Genomic DNA, 18,593 nt, shown 5'->3' with positions numbered 1-18,593 from the left:
CATCAGTGAATATAGTCTGTCCCACAAGTAATTTTGTTCTTTTAGATGATGCACTGCTGGGCCTTGTGAGAAAGGAGCATGAAGAATGGTGCCCTTCTCCAGTCCTGAGATCAACCCCATGTGGTGTTCTTTGGCCAGAGCCCTTCACTGGATGTATCGTGGGAAGGCAGGCACTTTCTTATGCTTGTCTCCAGAAAGAGGTTGGATAGAACCATGCCCACACGAACCCAAAAGGGCAGCAGGTTGGATGAAATAGTCACTTTTCAATCTCATATCCAATGGCACAAACAGTTTTGGAAAATGAAGTGTGCACAGACAGACAGGAGGAGACTGAACCCTCCACACTGCAATGTATCTCCTCTTTGTGGATAGGGGAAACCTGGAAACCACAGATCTTCACTGCTTCATCGTCTCCTTCCTCTTCCACTTTCAACACCCAGGAGCTTGGACTTGCCTTCAGCTGGCTCTGATATGCAAATGCTTTCTCCTTCTCCTCCTGCACACTCTTTCTTTTCTAAGAATGTCCATATTTTTCTCTGCTCCACTTAGTTACTACCCAAGACTCCTCTCCCATGTGTCAGATTCAATGTGCTTCAAAAATGTGCAGCCATGATATTTTAGTTTTCAGGTTATAAACTCTTCAAAATCATCAAAAACAAATGTTGTCTCTAAAAATGTCATTAAATATTGATTCATTTACTTGATGGAGAAAACTTCCATGTCCACATATAAATTTTGAAAAAGATTTCTTTTTTTACATCAAAGCCTAATGTCAACAAAAGAAATAAATAAGCAAACATCTCAGCTGTCTGGGGGAAGAATGCAGGAGTAAACCATCTCCCCAACTCCCAGTCTTGTAGTAGCTGCTGGTTGCGGGGATAAGCCCTGGGCCGCCTCTTTGCAATGAATGTGATATTAGAGGCACAGGGGCCATCCAGTGTCCTTGTGTGTGAGTGGCAGTGAGTTTGAGAGGGAAGAGTAATTAGAGGAATTCCACTGCAAACGAAGCACACATTAATATCTAAATAAATTGCCCAATTAAAGATCTTTAAATACGTTTAGTAAAAAATTTGATGAGCTTGTTGGTAGAAGCATCAACATGTTTGATTTTCTGTTTGTCTGTTTATATCATTCTTTCCCTAATATAGTTTTTGGCAGTATGATAATGCTTCTGCTGTGTTTCTACTGACATACACACATGACTGAAACACGCTGCCTGACATGCTGGCATTACCATGTGCAAATTACAGAGGCCAAAACCACGGTCCAGGAGAGGTGGATGATCAGACCAGAGTTTCTGTGTGCAATTGTGATGGTGATGGCAATCACTCCTGAAATGGAAAAATCTTTAAATTAAATTGTATTTAGAGGTTTACTGAATTTCCAGATCTTCTTCTTCTTTTTTTTTTTTTTTAATGAAGCAAGTAAGTGAACACTTACAGGATCCTTCTTGAAACTATACAGTAGAAGATTGGAAGTGAGGATACTTTCCATGCAGCTCAAGGTACTCCCCAGACCTTCTATGCCCATGGAGGCCAGAGGCACTGCATGGAAGGAACAATACTTCCAGGCCCTTGCTGGAAAGCTGCTGCAGGATACATGGAACCCTCGAAGGATTATAAACAAGGAATTAGTATGCTGATCAATCCTGTTGGCATCTCCAACTTGGGTTTTGAATTTTAGGTGCAATAGAGAAGCAGTGTTACAGTGTTAGATTTTGATATGGTTTGGCTGTGTCCCCACCCAAATCTCATCTTGATTTGTAGCTCTCATAATTTCATGTGTCATGGGAGAGAACCGATGGGAGGTAATTGAATTATGGGAGCAGGTTTTTCCCATGCTATTCTCATGATCATCAGTAAGTCTCAAGAGATCTGATGATTTTATAAAGGGCAGTTCTCCTGCACATGCTCTACTGCCTGCTGCCATAGAAAACATGGCTTTGCTCTTCCTTCATCTTCTGCCATGATTGTGAGGCCTCCCCAGCCATGTGGAACTGTGAGTTCATTAAACCTCTTTTTCTTTATAAATTACCCAGTCCTGGGTATTTCTTCATAGCAGTATGAAAATGGACTAATACAACTTTCAACCGCGTAGTGTTTGCTTTCTTCTCGTTCTCACCCATCAGCTCTGGGGTGCTCGGTGCACCTTGTCTGCTTGCAGGTGCTGATGTTCTTTCTGGATTTTCATTCCCCAGGTGACTTCATGACCTGCAGATTCCCCATGCCCCAGGTTCCCATTGAGCACCTTGACAAATAACTCTCTTCATTTAGCAATTCAGTTCTTTATCGTTTTTCAATTTTGGGAAAAGAAAGCAATGACTTTGCCCCCTATGATGTAGCCTGTAAGCATATTCATACTGGATCAAAAAAGCAGATGGTTGTTTTATATCTGACCCAGGTGCCTGTGCTCACCTGCAGCACCTGAACTGCTAATTGCATGTGCAAATGTGCAAATTAAGACTAAGCACAAACTTATGACTGTCTGAACTCCCAAGAAACAGTTTAATTTTTTAAAAACAAGTGTTGAGGCATGGGCAAGGACTTCATGTCTAAAACACCAAAAGCAACGGCAAATTGACATTTGGGATCTAATTGTCGAATTGACAAATTTGACAAATGGGATCTAATTAAACTAAAGACCTTCTGCACAGCAAAAGAAACTACCATCAGAGTGAACAGGCAACCTACAGAATGGGAGAAAATTTTTGCAATCTACTCATCTTACAAAGGGCTAATATCCAGAATCTACAATGAACTCAAACAAATTTACAAGAAAAAAACAAACAACCCCATCAAAAAGTGGGCGAAGGACATGAACAGACACTTCTCAAAAGAAGACATTTACGCAGCCAAAAAAAAAACACATGAAAAAACGCTCACCATCACTGGCCATCAGAGAAATGCAAATCAAAACCTCAATGAGATACCATCTCACACCAGTTAGAATGGCAATCATTAAAAAGTCAGGAAACAACAAGTGCTGGAGAGGAAGTGGAGAAATAGGAACACTTTTACACTGTTGGTGGGACTGTAAACTAGTTCAACCATTGTGGAAGTCAGTGTGGCGATTCCTCAGGGATCTAGAACTAGAAATACCATTTGACCCAGCCATCCCATTACTGGGTATATACCCAAAGGATTATAAATCATGCTGCTATAAAGACACATGCACACGTATGTTTATTGCGGCACTATTCACAATAGCAAAGACTTGGAACCAACCCAAATGTCCAACAATGATAGACTGGATTAAGAAAATGTGGCACATATACACCATGGAATATTATGCAGCCATAAAAAATGATGAGTTCATGTCCTTTGTAGGGACATGGATGAAGCTGGAAACCATCATTCTCAGTAAACTATCGCAAGGACAAAAAACCAAACACTGCATGTTCTCACTCATAGGTGGGAATTGAACAATGAGAACACATGGACACAGGAAGGGGAATATCACACTCTGGGGACTGTTGTGGGGTGGGGGGAGGGGGGAGGGATAGCATTAGGAGATATACCTAATGCTAAATGACGAGTTCATGGGTGCAGCACACCAGCATCGCACATGTATACATATGTAACTAACATGCACATTGAGCACATGTACCCTAAAACTTAAAGTATAATAATAATAAAAGAAAAAAAAACTAAAAAGAAAAGAAAAAAAATGAATACACTTACGTAATTCATACCCCTATCAAGACAGACCATTTTTAGCACCCAGAAATTTCTCTTGTGTACCTTCCCAGTGAATCCCCTGCTAGAAGGAACTGCTGTTATGATTTTTTCACCACAGATTAATTTTGCCTTTTCTGGAATTTCAAATAAATGGGATGGTATGCAAAAAAAAAAAGAAAAGAAAAAGAAAATATCAACTTTTCATACAAGGGGTTATTTTTATTCAATTCTCTCAATTAAATGCACCAAAACAAATAATCAGATTCTTCCACAGAAAAAAATAGCAAAGATGCTGTGATTTATAATGGTTCTAAAATTTTTTAATGCTGAGAAAAAATATAATAGAATAAACACATTGTGGGGAAACAGGCAAATATGATGAATTCACAAACTGAATACTTTAAATTTTTCATACTCAAGAATGTGTGACATCCCACAGTTTGACTGCCAAGTTTAGATGCCAATGGTGAAAAGGGAGGTTCTGTTTCATGAACTAAAGGAATTTCTGTGCTGGTAAATGAAGTCGCCATGCAAAGTTTATAATCTGCTTTCATTGGAGATTCAAACAGAGATATGTTCTGTGAGTTCCATTCTTCTTAAAATAATTTGTTCCCATTTTTAATGTTTCTTCTCTTTCCTCTTTTTCAGAATAGCAAAAATTGGTTAGCAAACAGACCTGGCTTCTGCAGCTGAAGCCTTCTCTTTTTCCAAGACCAAAACCCAGTAAATGAACAGCATCACAATCCCTGAGCCATGGAGCACATTTTCCCTCCCTTTGCTTCCAGAAGAAAAATATTTAGAGGCTGATCTTTGGGAAACTTTCTCTTGTCAGGTGCCATTTCATCCTCTTGCTGAGCTACCTCACTTTGAGCATAAACCCCATTTCTCTACCCTGTCCTTTCCGTTGTGAAAAGTCTTCACAAAATACTTCAAAAACCATGTTTCAGCCCATGTCGTATGAGTAACCCACAATCTCATATCTGTTATTTGCAGCCAGGATAGTCACATAACTTATCATCAAAACAGGACACTTTTGAGAGTGAACGATGATGATATTAATAATTTTGCCAGGACAACAGGCACAATCCAGAATTTAGACTCATCCAAGTTCTGACCAGATTGGAAGTTCTGGAAAGACTTTACCCATCAAGCCCCTGAGTATATAACCATTTATGCTTCATTAACACAAAGTAAATGCTTCATATTTGTTTATTATCATGATGACCTGCACAATAAGAACCAAAACCAAGCCAGATAGTGTAGAACTGGCCTGTTCAACTGGCAGTATTAACAAACAGCACCTGCAAGAACGGGTTAGTACCAAATAGCAAATGGATCATACCAATTTAATTCTTTACTTGATTCCAGAGTAATTTCCCCAGCAGCAGCAGAAGGTATAGAAGAAAAACCTCTCGCTCAACAGTTCATGCTCCTCTTGTCTTGGTATTGATATTAATGCCAACAAAATTAGTAATTTGACAATTAGTTTCCCACTTACCTGAGAAGACATGAAAGGGAGAAAGAAAGTATTTTAACTAGATTATAATGTGGCTCTGACAAGTCAGGATCCTGTCATGTTATAGCCTTCCAACTTTAACATTTTCATGTCTGCTTGGCAGGTTATTAAAATAAATGAGGGTGCATTGGGCTGCTGCTGTGCATTTCCCTAATGGGAGTTGAGGAATTTGCAAGCCACCAATGTAAATTGACCGATCTCAGAGACTGAAAGGATTTAGCTAAAGTGGACAATTAGGATCATTTCTGCACAGCTGAGTGAAATATTCCTTGTTATTTTAATAATTCAGGCCCAGAGTAATTTTCGGAGGCTGAGTTTGTCAAGATAATGTGCCTTGTGCTTGTCTGCTTGTCATTTTTAACTCAGTCTCACATGTTACAGGTGCAGTCTAGCTTACAAAACAGGAAAATCATTCACTGAAGAATTTGCATATGGAATACAGATACATTGCATGGAAAGAAAGCCGACCTGGAGACTGACAGGCAGCTGTGGTGTGAATGCCTCATGATGGTGAAAGTCAGGATGGTGGATGGATGCTGCATTGCTTTGTTGATGCAGTTATGAACATTATTGGGCAATATGCATATGCAAGTGTGGACCACATTCAGCACATTTACCTTGTGTAACCTACACAGGTTCAGTAAAGAGATTTGTAAGACCGTGATATTCCCCCCATGGTAGACCCAAATGCTCGCTTTCAGCTCAGTTTTATCACAGAGACTGATGGAATAATATCTTTAGCTTTTAATAGCAAGACACATTTAGGAAATTATACATGAGTTGAAGATAGAGAAATTCTGGAACAGGAGAGGTCATCAGTGCATTTCTGCAAGTAGAAGCTTGTTTAGTCAGATAACGTGGTCTCAACAGATTAAAACATCACTTGTGATTAAACTGATTGGTATAAAACTATAAGTGAACCATTCTGTTCATTCCATGTATTAGACGGGAACAGCCAAATTAATTTGAAATCAAGAAATTATTAAAATAAAATTCTCACTGAAGGTCCAACTTCTGCCGCCCTTTTCTGGAGCCCTATGCACAGTATCTCTTTCAGGTGCTTACTGGGAATTGAATGATCTTTGAAGAGTATTCAGACTGTCATCTTTCTAGGAACTCCACTCAGCTTCACTGGAACAACTGTTTCTCTCTGGTTTACTTTTTATACTTCCATAAAATAATTTAGTGGAAGATGTAATTTATACTAAACATATCATCATCAACAACATGAATACTGAAAACATTGCTATAGGAAAGAAATTTTGTAATGTAAGTTAATCTAAGATTGAAAACACAGCCAGGATTATTAGCTAAATTTTATTTAGTATGAACTGCTTTATCACAGTAATATGTCTCTACATCTGCCTAAATACATTTATTTTAAAATGAGGTGCATGGAAATATAATCTCACACAACACATTGTAAGGTGAAGAGGTCTAAAATGACTGGGACACTCCAAATAAATTACTTAAGGATTGCCCAAAACATTAAGCTTCAATGTTATTACAACATCAGTAGTCTTTTGTCTTTGAACTCTTACGGAAGATGGTTTGCCCATAGGTTACTCTTCCCCTAATTGGAGTGTCCTTCTAGCCTGGAGTAATTTTGAAGTCTCTGGTTGTATTTTATGGTGAACGATATGTCTCTGAAAGAAAGAAGAACTTTCCACTTGGGCACAACACTCCATCACAGGTCAGCTGAGAAGCTCAGGCTGGAAGAGAAACCGTATTTCAAAACAGTGGCTCTTCAAAATTACCCCTAATATGGCTTTTCTAACCAGGTCAGTAACATGTGGGAAAAGGGAATTTTTCTTTGGATTTTTGGGCCAGTGGTGGCTGAATTACACAAACTGAACCATGAACAAACAAACAAGCATGGAAAGCCAACCCAGAGCATCCTCAGCCTGATGTAGCTCCAATGTTTCAGTCCATGCAGGGCGAACTCTGCAACCTCCTAGACTTTAATCTCTGCCTTATTTCCCGCAACCCAGTGAGTGTTATTGGGCAGTATGAATATGCAAGTGCAGGCGGCACCTTGGTCCAAGACCTGCCAACTTCAGCATGCGTCAGGGTAATGGCAATCACTCGCTGAATGTGCTGAACAAAAGCAAGACGTGCTTCTCATGTAGAACCCAGGCAAGTTGAACAGATGCCCTGACCAATCTCTTTCAAGCAGTGGCTTAGAGATCACGATTCCTTCCATTGTGCATCTCTGTCATCTCAGACAGTATCTCTTCTAGCTTGTGAGCAGAGACAGAGAGTGAGCCGAGAATCTCATGGGCTGTTAGAGGCCAGGCTCCAAAATAGCAGAAACCACCTCTACCTGCAACACAGTGACAGAAGCTGTCCCAGACACCCAATCTGGCTGAAGGTGAGTCAGGGAAGGAAAGCAGCCCCGGTGTCTAGGAGGCCAGGGAGCACTTAGGTGATCTCTGTCACATAAGCCAACAAACTGGGTAACAGTGACATTTCAGTATCTGACACAAGTCAGAAGCTGTAAAATACTGAGTAGACAACACATAGAGGCTTTAAAGGGCACATGACACATATTTACCATCAACAGATGGTCCAAAAATAAGCATCTCCATGGAAAATGTGCAGGCAGTATCATCTTAAAAATAGCATATTTAAGAAATGACTTTGGAATTTTAGGAGCTAACTCAGATGGATCTTTTCAGTTGTTTTCTCACTAGCCAAACTACCACATCTGTCCTTTCTGCTGATCTTATGGTTACATATTTTTCCACTTCCTTGTTCTCTAGTGAGAGGGGACTTGGCACATCAGCTGCCCCATATATATCATTCCTTTGGATCACCCACAGCTCCTAGCATTAGTGCAATTGATGTTCAATACTAGAGTACACTAAATTAATGTATTAGACTCCAGTAGATTATCAATAAGTAAAACTGTATTATAATTGATTAGAAATAATTTTGCATAAGTACCTTCATCAGCTTCATAATTAAAACTTGTCACTCAACTTTAAATTTGGCCAACTAGGTCACAGGCAGTGGAGTCTGTGGAACTAAGTATGTACTGTAGATGTCCCAGAACTGAATGAAATTACCACAATTATAATTAATCAATTTTGTGACTATTTGTGTTATGATGCTCTCTTTGATTAAACAAATTCCCACTTGGGTAGTCTTCTCTTCGTAAGTTGATTAAGAGAACCAAATACCACTTCTGACTTGAAAATCCATAATAAAAAGGAGACATCAGCTGTCAATGCCAAAACACCCAGGAAGGTGGCTTGGCATTTCAGGGAAGAGAAGGAATTTGAAGAACCAGTCCAGGATCACAAATCGTTTTAGAATCCAACTAAATCTTCTCACATTGGTTTCATTTTTCCTCTGGCATCCTAAAAGTGACATAGCTTATGACTAATAGATACAGCATCTTACACAAATAATCACATGATTGTGCAAATGCACTTAGGTCAAGGTGTGGTTTACCTCCTTCCGTAGGTCCTCACTAAAGTATGAGCCGTAAACTAGCATATGATGACGTATGTCCTTGTCTTACCATACATTACTGAAATACATTTTGTATTGAAAAATAAAAGCCCTGCAACCTTGAAGACACTGTAAAGCTAACTCTAAAACGTATTTTAATTTTCCCTAAATTAGAACCCTAGTCTAGTCTGTAACAGCCCCTTAGGATATATTAGACTCTTCACTCCCTGAGTATCTTGTAAGCTGAATTCGACTTTTTAAAATATGTACTTCTCCACCATTCAGAAAGGCAGCATTTTCTTTTCGCAATGCACCTACAGAAAAGTAGAAAAAAATATCATAGGCAGCAAGATGGGTTAGAGATGAAGTTTCGTGTGAATCAGTTTTCTCCCCTTGTTTGAGTGTGCAGTCTTCACTTTGTGTTGATTTAAGGGAAGAAACTTGGTATTCAAGGCAAATACTTATCAGAATACAATTTATTCAGAATGGCTTTCAACCACAGGCTCAGAATATTTGCCCAGATAATCACTGAAGCTAAAACATGGGTAGCTAAACTGTTTTCGCTACTAACCTGATTACTAACTCAATTCTGGCATTTTAATCTAAATTTTCACTAAAATGATGTCAGGCGTGTTTTTGTTGTGTTTCTAGAATTTTATGTCTTATATATCTTATTTAAAACTTAGCACTTTAGGTTCTAAAACATAATCCATATGCATCTGACACTCCCAGCCAACCTCACAGCATTAGACAGTGGCCTTCCAGCCACTTCCCACATTGAAGCTGTTTAAACACACTCACTAAAAACACTTGGGTTTGTGTTAACCCTCTGAAGCCCAAACAGAAATCCACAAATGAAACAATGGCTTTGCTATTGTGTATAGTGCTGCAATGATCATCGACATGCATATGCCTTTCTTCCCCTTTTTCTTTTTTTTTTTTTTTTTTGAGATGGAGTCTCGCTCTGTCGCCAGGCTGGAGTGCAGTGGTGCAATCTCAGCTCACTGCAAGCTCCGCCTCCTGGGTTCATGCCATTCTCCTGCCTCAGCCTCCCGAGTAGCTGGGACTACAGGTGCCCACCATGACACCCAGCTAATTTTTTGTATTTTTAGTAGAGACGGATTTCACTGTGTTAGCCAGGATGGTGTCGATCTCCTGACCTCGTGATCCACTTGCCTCAGCCTCCCAAAGTGCTGGGATTACAGGCGTGAGCCACCGCACCCGCCCACCTGTGCCTTTATAGTAGAACAATTTATATTCCTTTGGGGATATACCCATTAATGGGATTGCTCGATTGAATCATATGTCTGTCTTTAGGTCTTCAAGGAATTGCTGCATTGTCTTCCATAATGGTTAACCTAATTTACACAACCACTAACAGTCTGTAAGTGTTCTTTTTTCTCCACAATCTCACCAACATCTGTTATTATTTGACTTTTTTAAAGATAGCCATTCTGACTGGTGTGAGATGCTATCTCATTGTGGTTTTGATTTGCATTTCTCCAACACATGGAATCGACAACAAATGCCCACCAGTGATAGACTAGATAAAGAGAATGAGGTACATGTACACCATGGAATACTATGCAGCCATAAAAAGAAGGAGATCATGTACTTTGCAGGGACAAGGATAGAGCTGGAGGGCATTATCCTCAGAAAACTAATGCGGGGACAAAAAATCAAATACTGCATGTTCTCACTTGTAAGTGGTAGTGAATCATGCCTGTAATCCCAGCACTTTGGGAGGCCAAGGCGGGCAGATCACGAGGTCAGGAGATCGAGACCATCTTGCCTAACACAGTGAAACCCCATCTCTACTAAAAACACGAAAAATTAGCCAGGTATGGTGGTGGGCACCTGTAGTCCCAGCTACTCAGGAGGCTGAGGCAGGAGAATGGTGTGAACCCGGGAGGCAGAGCTTGCAGTGAGCCGAGATAGCACCACTGTACTCCAGCCTGGGCGACAGAGCGAGACTCCGTCTCAAAAAAAAAAAAAAAAAAGTGGTAGTTAAATGATAAGAACACGTGGACACATAGAGAGGAACACCACACACTGGGGGTTATCAGGGGTTAGGGTGGGAGGAGAGAGAGGATTAGGAAAAATAACTAATGGATATGAGTTTTAATACCTGGGTGATGAAATAATCTATATAATACAAACACAAGTCTACCTGTGAAACGAACCTGGACATCCTTAAATAAAAGTTAAAATAAAAAAAAATAAAACTATGGCACCTGACTCCTCAGGTAAGTTAGGCTAGATTTGAGAAGAGTACAGCTCTTGGACTTGCCATAAGGATGGTTTCCCTTCTTGAGTCCCATGAATGCAGAGACATCAGGAAGCATCATCCCCAGCCTGAAGCTGTTTATGGGCACGTGACATTTATAACTTGTCCAGGGATAGGAATTTCCAGTCTCTGAAAAGAACAGAGATACTTCTTAAAGAAGATGGTATTTGCCTGGGTTTTGCAGACAGTAGCATTTAGGCAGGCAGAGGTGGAGGTGAAATGGACAGGGAAAGCTGTGGGCCAGGTGTAGAGACACGTGTATAATACGACCTGACCCAAATGTGGAATTAACCAAGGGGGATCGTGGCTGACATTTAGGGAAACTGAAGTTGAGGAATCACCACGGAGAGCCTGGAGTACCTGGATGAAGGTTTTACAACGATGAGGCAGTAAGATCCCATAACATGTTTTTGAACAAAAAAACATAATTATGGGCATGTTTTAGAAAATTCGTTGCTCAAAAGTTGCCTGGTCTACAGGAAGAAGGCAAGTAGAAATTTGAGAAACTTAGAAAAGACTGGTATTATTAATATACTATTATTTTTATTATTCACATCGATAAAGTCAGGGCTGCCAGCAGTTTGGGGAAAGATAACAACACGTGACAATGAATCAACCCACATAAAACATCCAGAAGGCCCCGGAAATCAGGAACTGGAGCTCAGAGGGGAGGTCAGGAGCGAGAGGTGGGCATCAGGCTAGAGCTGGTCCTCCACTACTGACTTAAGCCGTATCTATTCTTCCAAGTGCAAAGTGTCATTCTGTGATTTCACCCACTTGTCAGATAATTTATGTTTAAAAGATGGGGCAGAGAAAAGGAGGAACAAAGACGTAAGGAAACTAGCAGAGATGGATTGCTGCTGGGGCCTGTGAGTCAGTACGCTGATGCCATGATCTCCACGTACAGTACCTGGAACGTATTGCTTGCATGCCTAGGCTGAGGGAATCCTGTGCTCTGTGCACAGCGGTATGACTCAACCCATTTCAGGAAAAAGCCTGTATCTTTTTTTTCCAGGGAGGAAATGGTCATGATGGCATTGCCTTTTGTAAAAGAAAGAATGTCACTCTCTGATTCCTCCTCCCCTGAGATCCCACCTTCTATCTGTTCGAGAGTAACAACAGCTGTTCTGTTACTCTGGCTACACTCTTGCTACTTGTAGCCCACCATGCTACACCCTGGATCACATTTTCTAACACATACATAGTGTCTATGAGAAGAGGAACCATTCTTTTGCCTCAGAGAATGTTCTGGTTGTAAAATTGACATCAGTGCACAATACATTCTTGTTTTTTTAGTAGGAGGGGCATTGTCTGGTGTCTACTTCCATTAGCCCAACTCCTGAAGGCTAATATTGCAATAGGTAATTTGGAAAGAGGATATTTTGAAGTGAAAAGGATAGAGCCAAAAAAAAAGGATTCATTTTTTATTATTTTTAAATACTAACAAGAGTGCTTTTCTCGCTAGCTATTGGGGAAAGATCAACTCATACATCAAAAGCTCAGAGATACAGATGCTTCAGAAATATCGGCCCCTCTGTGGAAATCCTGCCTTGTCAGCCGGTCAGGTCAGAAGGTTTCAGTGTTGCAACAACCTCGCAGCTAATCTGACATTGATGTACAACTTGCCATTTACATGAAAATGCCAGCCCTTCTCAGGACCTGACTTGGCTTTATTTTTGTGAGTGGGCAGCCCATGCATACCTTGTAGATATGGAAGAAGTAGCATGGTGTGCATTTCATGGAAAATCGCTGTAAAATACAGAAGTTATTGGAGAGGGTTAAAAGGATAATATGTGACTTAATCATCAAAGGTGTATTAATAAAATTCATCATAAAGTGACCAGTCAGTGTCAAATGAGGGCCTCTGAGTGAAGGAAATGCCGCCCTCCAGTGTGAGCTGGCCATCCTTGGTTCCTCGAAATCGATCAGCAATGGAGGGATCTGTGCAGAGGTGGGGGCAGCTGCAATAGTTGAAAATGGATGAAGACTAGCAGCCTCTCTGACTCTTCATTCTTTTATATAATTATGTGTTCTTAAAGCCTGCAACCTCCTAGGTTGTGGTCTTGATTAAAGTGGAAGACAAGATAAAAAGGGAAGAGCAGTAAGGGATAAAGGGAAAAGTAGAAACTGCACAGTTTCCACCATACAGTGTTAAGAACAGAACCTGATTCTCAGAAAACGTTTTATAGAACTTTACAAAACCTGGGGCTAAACCACCCAGCTTAAACCTGATTTGGGCCATGGGGTTACGCTCACGGACATCTGCATATTGTGTGCATTTTTATGACGTCTTAAGCTTTTGTGATATTAAGTTTCAGCTTTATTTTCCATAATTCTTGACCCTTCCTCCATTTACCCAGGTGCATTACCATGGCCTCCAGGAGAATTCAACTGTTAGGGGAGAAATGCAAACTTGTTAATTTAATACTGTTTCATTTTTCCTTTTTTTCCTAACATAGCGCTTGAGAAGCCATAAGTAGAGGCTTCAGAAGAACAGGGTAAAGGAGCTCTGTCCTCAACGTTTTGGCAAGTGAATAGGGGGCATGGCAGACCAGAAGCTGAACGGACTGTAGAAGGGGCCAAGGAGCCAGGCAAGGGGCAGGAGAGGGGGAAGTGGTGAGGCATGGCCTTTGCTGTGGTCTGCACCCCACCCGTGGTTTATTTATTTATTATTTTTTTTGAGACAAGGTCTCACTCTGCTGTTCAGGCTGAAATGCAGTGGCACCATCATGTCTCACTGCAGCCTTGACTTCCTGGGCTCAAGTGATCCTCCTGCCTCAGCCTCCTGAGTAGCTTGTACTACAGATGTGCACCACCACACCCAGCTAGTATTTATTTTTATTTTAAGTTCTGGGGTACATGTGCAGGATGTACAAGTTTGTTACATAGGTAAACGTGTACCATGGTGGTTTGCTGCACCTATCAACCCATCACCTAGGTATTAAGCCCAGCATGCATTAGTTATTTTTTCTGATACTCTTCCTCCCACTGATACCCCCTGACAGGCCCCATTCAGTGTGTATTGTTCCCCTCCATGTGTCCATGTGTTTTCATCATTTAGCTCCCACTTATAAGTGAGAACATACGGTGTTTGATTTTCTGTCCCTGAATTAGTTTGCTGAGGGTAATGGCTTCAAACTCCATCCATGTCCCTGCAAAGAACATGATCTCTTTTTTATGGATGCATAGTATTCCATGGTATATATGTATCACATGTTCTTTTCTCAGTCTCTCATTGATGGACATTTGGGTTGATTCCATGTTTTTGCTATTGTGAATAGTGCTGCAATGAACATATGTGTGCATGTATTTTTACAATAGAATGATTTATATTCCTTTGGGTGTATACCCAGTAATGAGATTGCTGGGTCAAATAGTATTTCTGCCTCCATATGTTTGAGGAATTGCCACACTGTCTTCTGCAAAGGTTGAACTAATTTATATTCCCACCAACAGTGTAAAAGTGTTTCTTTTTCTCTGCAACCTCACCAGCATCTGTTGTTTCTTGACTTTTTAATAATAGCCATTCTGACTGGTGTGAAATCGTATCTCATTGTGATTTTCATTTGCATTTTTCTAATGATCAGTTATGTTGAGCTTTTTTTCATATGTTTGTTGGCTGCATAAATGTCTTCTTTTGAGAAGTGTCTGTTTATGTCCTTTGCCCACTTTGTAATGGGGTTGTTTGTTTTTTACTTGTAAATTTGTTTAAGATCCTTGTAGACTCTTGATATTAGGCCTTTGTCAGATGGATAGACTGCAAAATTTTTCTCCCATTCTATAGGTTGTCTAGGACACTATGGGTTGGAAAGGAATTCTGATTTCACATCAGAAATGTGAAAATAAGATGCAGAGGGGGAGTTTATGCCAAGCCCTAGTGGAAGAATCCGAACACATGACCCTGAGATCTTGGAGCAAAGTCATGGCATGCACAAAGAGATTGATAAGCCTCTAGAGAAGGAGCTCTGAGTGTTCCAAACTGAAACTCTTGACCATGGAACAGCTGGAGACCAAGAACCCAGAGCTGTCCCTTAGGAGCAGATTTCTATCACCCTACCCCACCCCACGCCAGGTCACAATACCATAAGGGCATCATAGCAGTCCATTGCAGGATGAAACAGAATATCCAGGATCAAGCCAAGCACGACCAGAGCCATGAGTAAGCTACCTGATCAGGTAGCCCAGAACCACCTGCTAAAGCGTTGGTTAAGCCAGGATATGGGCACACTCTGACAATGAATGGCAGCCACAATGCACTGACAATGTGAGATGTTTATAAAAGACAGTAGAGAAAGAGAATCTTCCAGTAGTGCACCTTGTCATCACTTTGTGTAGAAGCAGTGGACCAGCATGAGGTATATTCAGATTTTTGGACAGTCGCTGTATTAGTCCATTCTCACGCTGCTATGAAGAAATACCCAAGACTGGGTAATTTATAAAGGAAGGAGGCTTAATTGGTTTACAGCTCCACATTTCTTTGGAGGCCTCAAAAAACTTACAATCATGGTGGAAGGCAAAAGAGAAGCAAGCACCTTCTTCATGGTGTGGCAGTACAGAGTGAGTGCAAGCAGGGGAAATGCCAGATGCTTATAGAACCATCAGATCTCGAGAGACTGATTCATTATCACAATAACAGTGCGGCAGAAATCGCCCCCATGATTCAGTTACCTCCAACTGGTCCAGCCTTTGACACATGGGGATTATGGGAATTACAGTTCAAGGTGAGATCTGGGTGGGGACACAGTGCCAAACCATATCAGTGGCCAATAGCCACTGTTAGGGACCAGGTACAGCTGGTCAAAAACCTGAGGAAAAAAAGGACTGGAATATGGCAAGCCAGAGCTCTGGTTAAAGCACATGGGTGTATATACAGAAGAGAGTATGATGATCACACTGCTATGAAGAAATACCTAAGGCTGAGCAATTTATAAAGGAAAAAGGTTTAATTGACTTACAGTTCCGCATAGCTGGGGAGGCCTCAGGAAACTTAGAATCATGGTGGAAGGGGAAGCAAACACACCCTTCTTCAAATGGTGGCAGGAGAGAGAATTGTAGAGCCAAGCAGGGAAAATCTTCTTATAAAACCATCAGATCTCATGAGAACTCACTAGCTATCACAAGAACAGCGTGGGCAAACCGCTCCCATGATGTTCTCACCTCCCATGAGGTCCCTCTCCCAACACGTGGGGATTACAATTTGAGATGAGATTTGAGTGGGGACACAGAGCCAGACCATATCAGATACATGAAGACATTTGTATCGTGTGCTAATGCCTACAGGAAGACAAACACTGACCAACTAAATAGGCAAAATAACCCAGCTGTTTGACACTAATCAGCCATCATCACTGTCCAGCACAGAATTTGCACAATAGCATATGAACAGACTGCATGCTTACAGAGATGAACGGTAACAATTAACACTGCTGAGATGGCACTTACCAAAGCTGATCTAGCTGCTGACTCAAATAGGCAAGGCACAAAGATGAGTGCTGAGCCTCAGTGTGTTACTGTTACTTGAGGAGACCAACCAGCCACTATGTGTTGTGGCAAACAGACTACAATGGACCTTTTAAATTCTGGAATGGTCAGAGGTTTTTCCTTAAAGAAATAATTGCCTAATCTGAGGATGGGTTTGTCTTTTCACCCAGCACAGCCTCATTTAACACCACTATCCAAGAGGTTAGAGCTTGGCTAATCTACATGCATGGAACCCCACACAGCATAGAACCTGACCAGGAAACCCACGTCATAGAAATGGAGGTATGGAAGAGGGTCTTGGACCACAGAATACAATAATTGTTTTACACACTGTACCATCCAGGAGCAGCCAGCCTCATGGAATTCTAGAATTGTTTCATTTTTTTGTCTATCTCTTGCTATAGGCTCTTATTGTGTACAAAGTAACCTCTGCTGCTCTGTACACAGATGTCATTTACTGCCCTAGGATGTGATAGCTACGTGCTTTACTTCTGAGGATGTGCACCTAAGATTCATTTAGGTGGAATATCCTTGGCTTACTGGAGCAAATTTATCTTCAAGTGGAGGAGCCAAAAGTTCTGTCAGTTAGTGTTAACTTTACTTTGGTACAGAAGTACAAAGCACAGGTGCTTGGGCCCCAAAACAGACAGACTCAGAGGCATTAATTACACTCTACAAAGGGTTAAGCCTAATGAGAACACCAAGCAGAAAAAAGAGAGAAGGAAAAAAAGCAGTGTTTGAGGTAATAAAGGCTGGAAATTACGGAAAATTAATGAAAGACATGAAATCACAGATCCCAGAACCTCAGAGAACTCAAAACAAGACAAATTTTTAAAAACTATAAATAGACATATCAAAATCACTCTAGAAAAAATCAAAGACGAAGAGAAAAACACTAAAGAAATGAGAGGGAAAAAAACACTTTATTATAGTGGAACATGAATAGAATTACATAGGTCTTCATATCAGAGATAATGCAAACAAAAAGAGAGGGGGATAAAATGTTTAAAGTGGTAAACAAAATAATCCAATAGTCTTTAATCTTGCATTCAGTGAAATTATCCTAAAGAACTGAAGGAAAAATAAAGAGAGAAGCAAAACTAAAGGAGTTCGGAATCAATTTTCCTGTCTTGCAAGAAATGTTAAAAGACATTCCTCGGGGAGATGGAAAATTGCTTAGGTCAGTAATTTATATCTACATTTAAGAAGAAAATGCATCAGGAAAGAAAGAAATAGAGGCAAAATCATGCTTTTCTTACTTATTCTTAATTTGTCTAATAAATAACTATTCAAAATAATATTATCAACCATGTATTGGGTGATTATTGCCCATAGGTAAGTGTAATGAATGACAAAAATGTGATAAGAGATGCACAGGAGAAATGTTGAGTACTCGTAAGTTACCTGCACTATCTTAGAAATAGTAAAGCATATTGGGTATATACCCAAAGGAGTATAAATCATGCTGCTATAAAGACACATGCACACGTATGTTTATTGCGGCACTATTCACAATAGCAAAGACTTGGAACCAACCCAAATGTCCATCAATGATAGACTGGATTAAGAAAATGTGGCACATATACACCATGGAATACTATGCAGCCATAAAAAATGATGAGTTCATGTCCTTTGTAGGGACATGGATGAAGCTGGAAACCATCATTCTCAGCAAACTATTGCAAGGACAAAAAACCAAACACCACATGTTCTCACTCATAGGTGGGAATTGAACAATGAGAACACCTGGACACAGGGTGGGGAACATCACACACCGGGGCCTGTCATGGGATGGGGGGAGTGGGGAGGGATAGCATTAGGAGATATACCTAATGTAAATGACAAGTTAATGGGTGCAGCACACCAACATGGCACATGTATACATATGTAACTAACCTGCACATTGTGCACATCTACCCTAGAACTTAAAGTATAATAAAAAAAAAAAAAAAGAAAGGGGCCAAAAAAAAAATCATAAGAGAGACAAGGTGAAAGAAGAGAGAACAGTGGTGAGTAATGACATTTAATATATGTAAGTTTAATAAATGAGGATATGATGAATTTCATAAAAAAAGAAATAGTAAAGCATTATTTGATAGTATACTTAGGTTAATGGAAAGATGTATTGCAAAGTTTAGGGAAGACAGTACAACTTTTGGAGAAAAAACATTACACA

At 40.4% G+C, this 18,593-nt stretch overlaps 1 long non-coding RNA gene across 1 annotated transcript in view; it reads right to left on the bottom strand.

Annotated features, from left to right (window-relative positions):
- Window positions 1-6,496: 6,496 nt before the first annotated feature.
- The window catches only part of LOC109023818 (uncharacterized), a 90,094-nt gene continuing 77,997 nt past the window's right edge, over window positions 6,497-18,593 (bottom strand). Inside the window, exon 3 of the long non-coding RNA XR_002003270.3 lies at window positions 6,497-6,905. This is a non-coding gene — a long non-coding RNA (uncharacterized lncRNA). The remainder of the gene's footprint in view (window positions 6,906-18,593) is intronic.

Source organism: Gorilla gorilla, chromosome 19 (genome assembly GCF_029281585.2).
Source record: "Gorilla gorilla gorilla isolate KB3781 chromosome 19, NHGRI_mGorGor1-v2.1_pri, whole genome shotgun sequence".
NCBI classification, from domain to species: domain Eukaryota; kingdom Metazoa; phylum Chordata; class Mammalia; order Primates; family Hominidae; genus Gorilla; species Gorilla gorilla.
The sequence above is the reverse complement of the archived record's forward strand: the minus strand, read 5'-3'. Positions and strand labels throughout refer to the sequence as shown.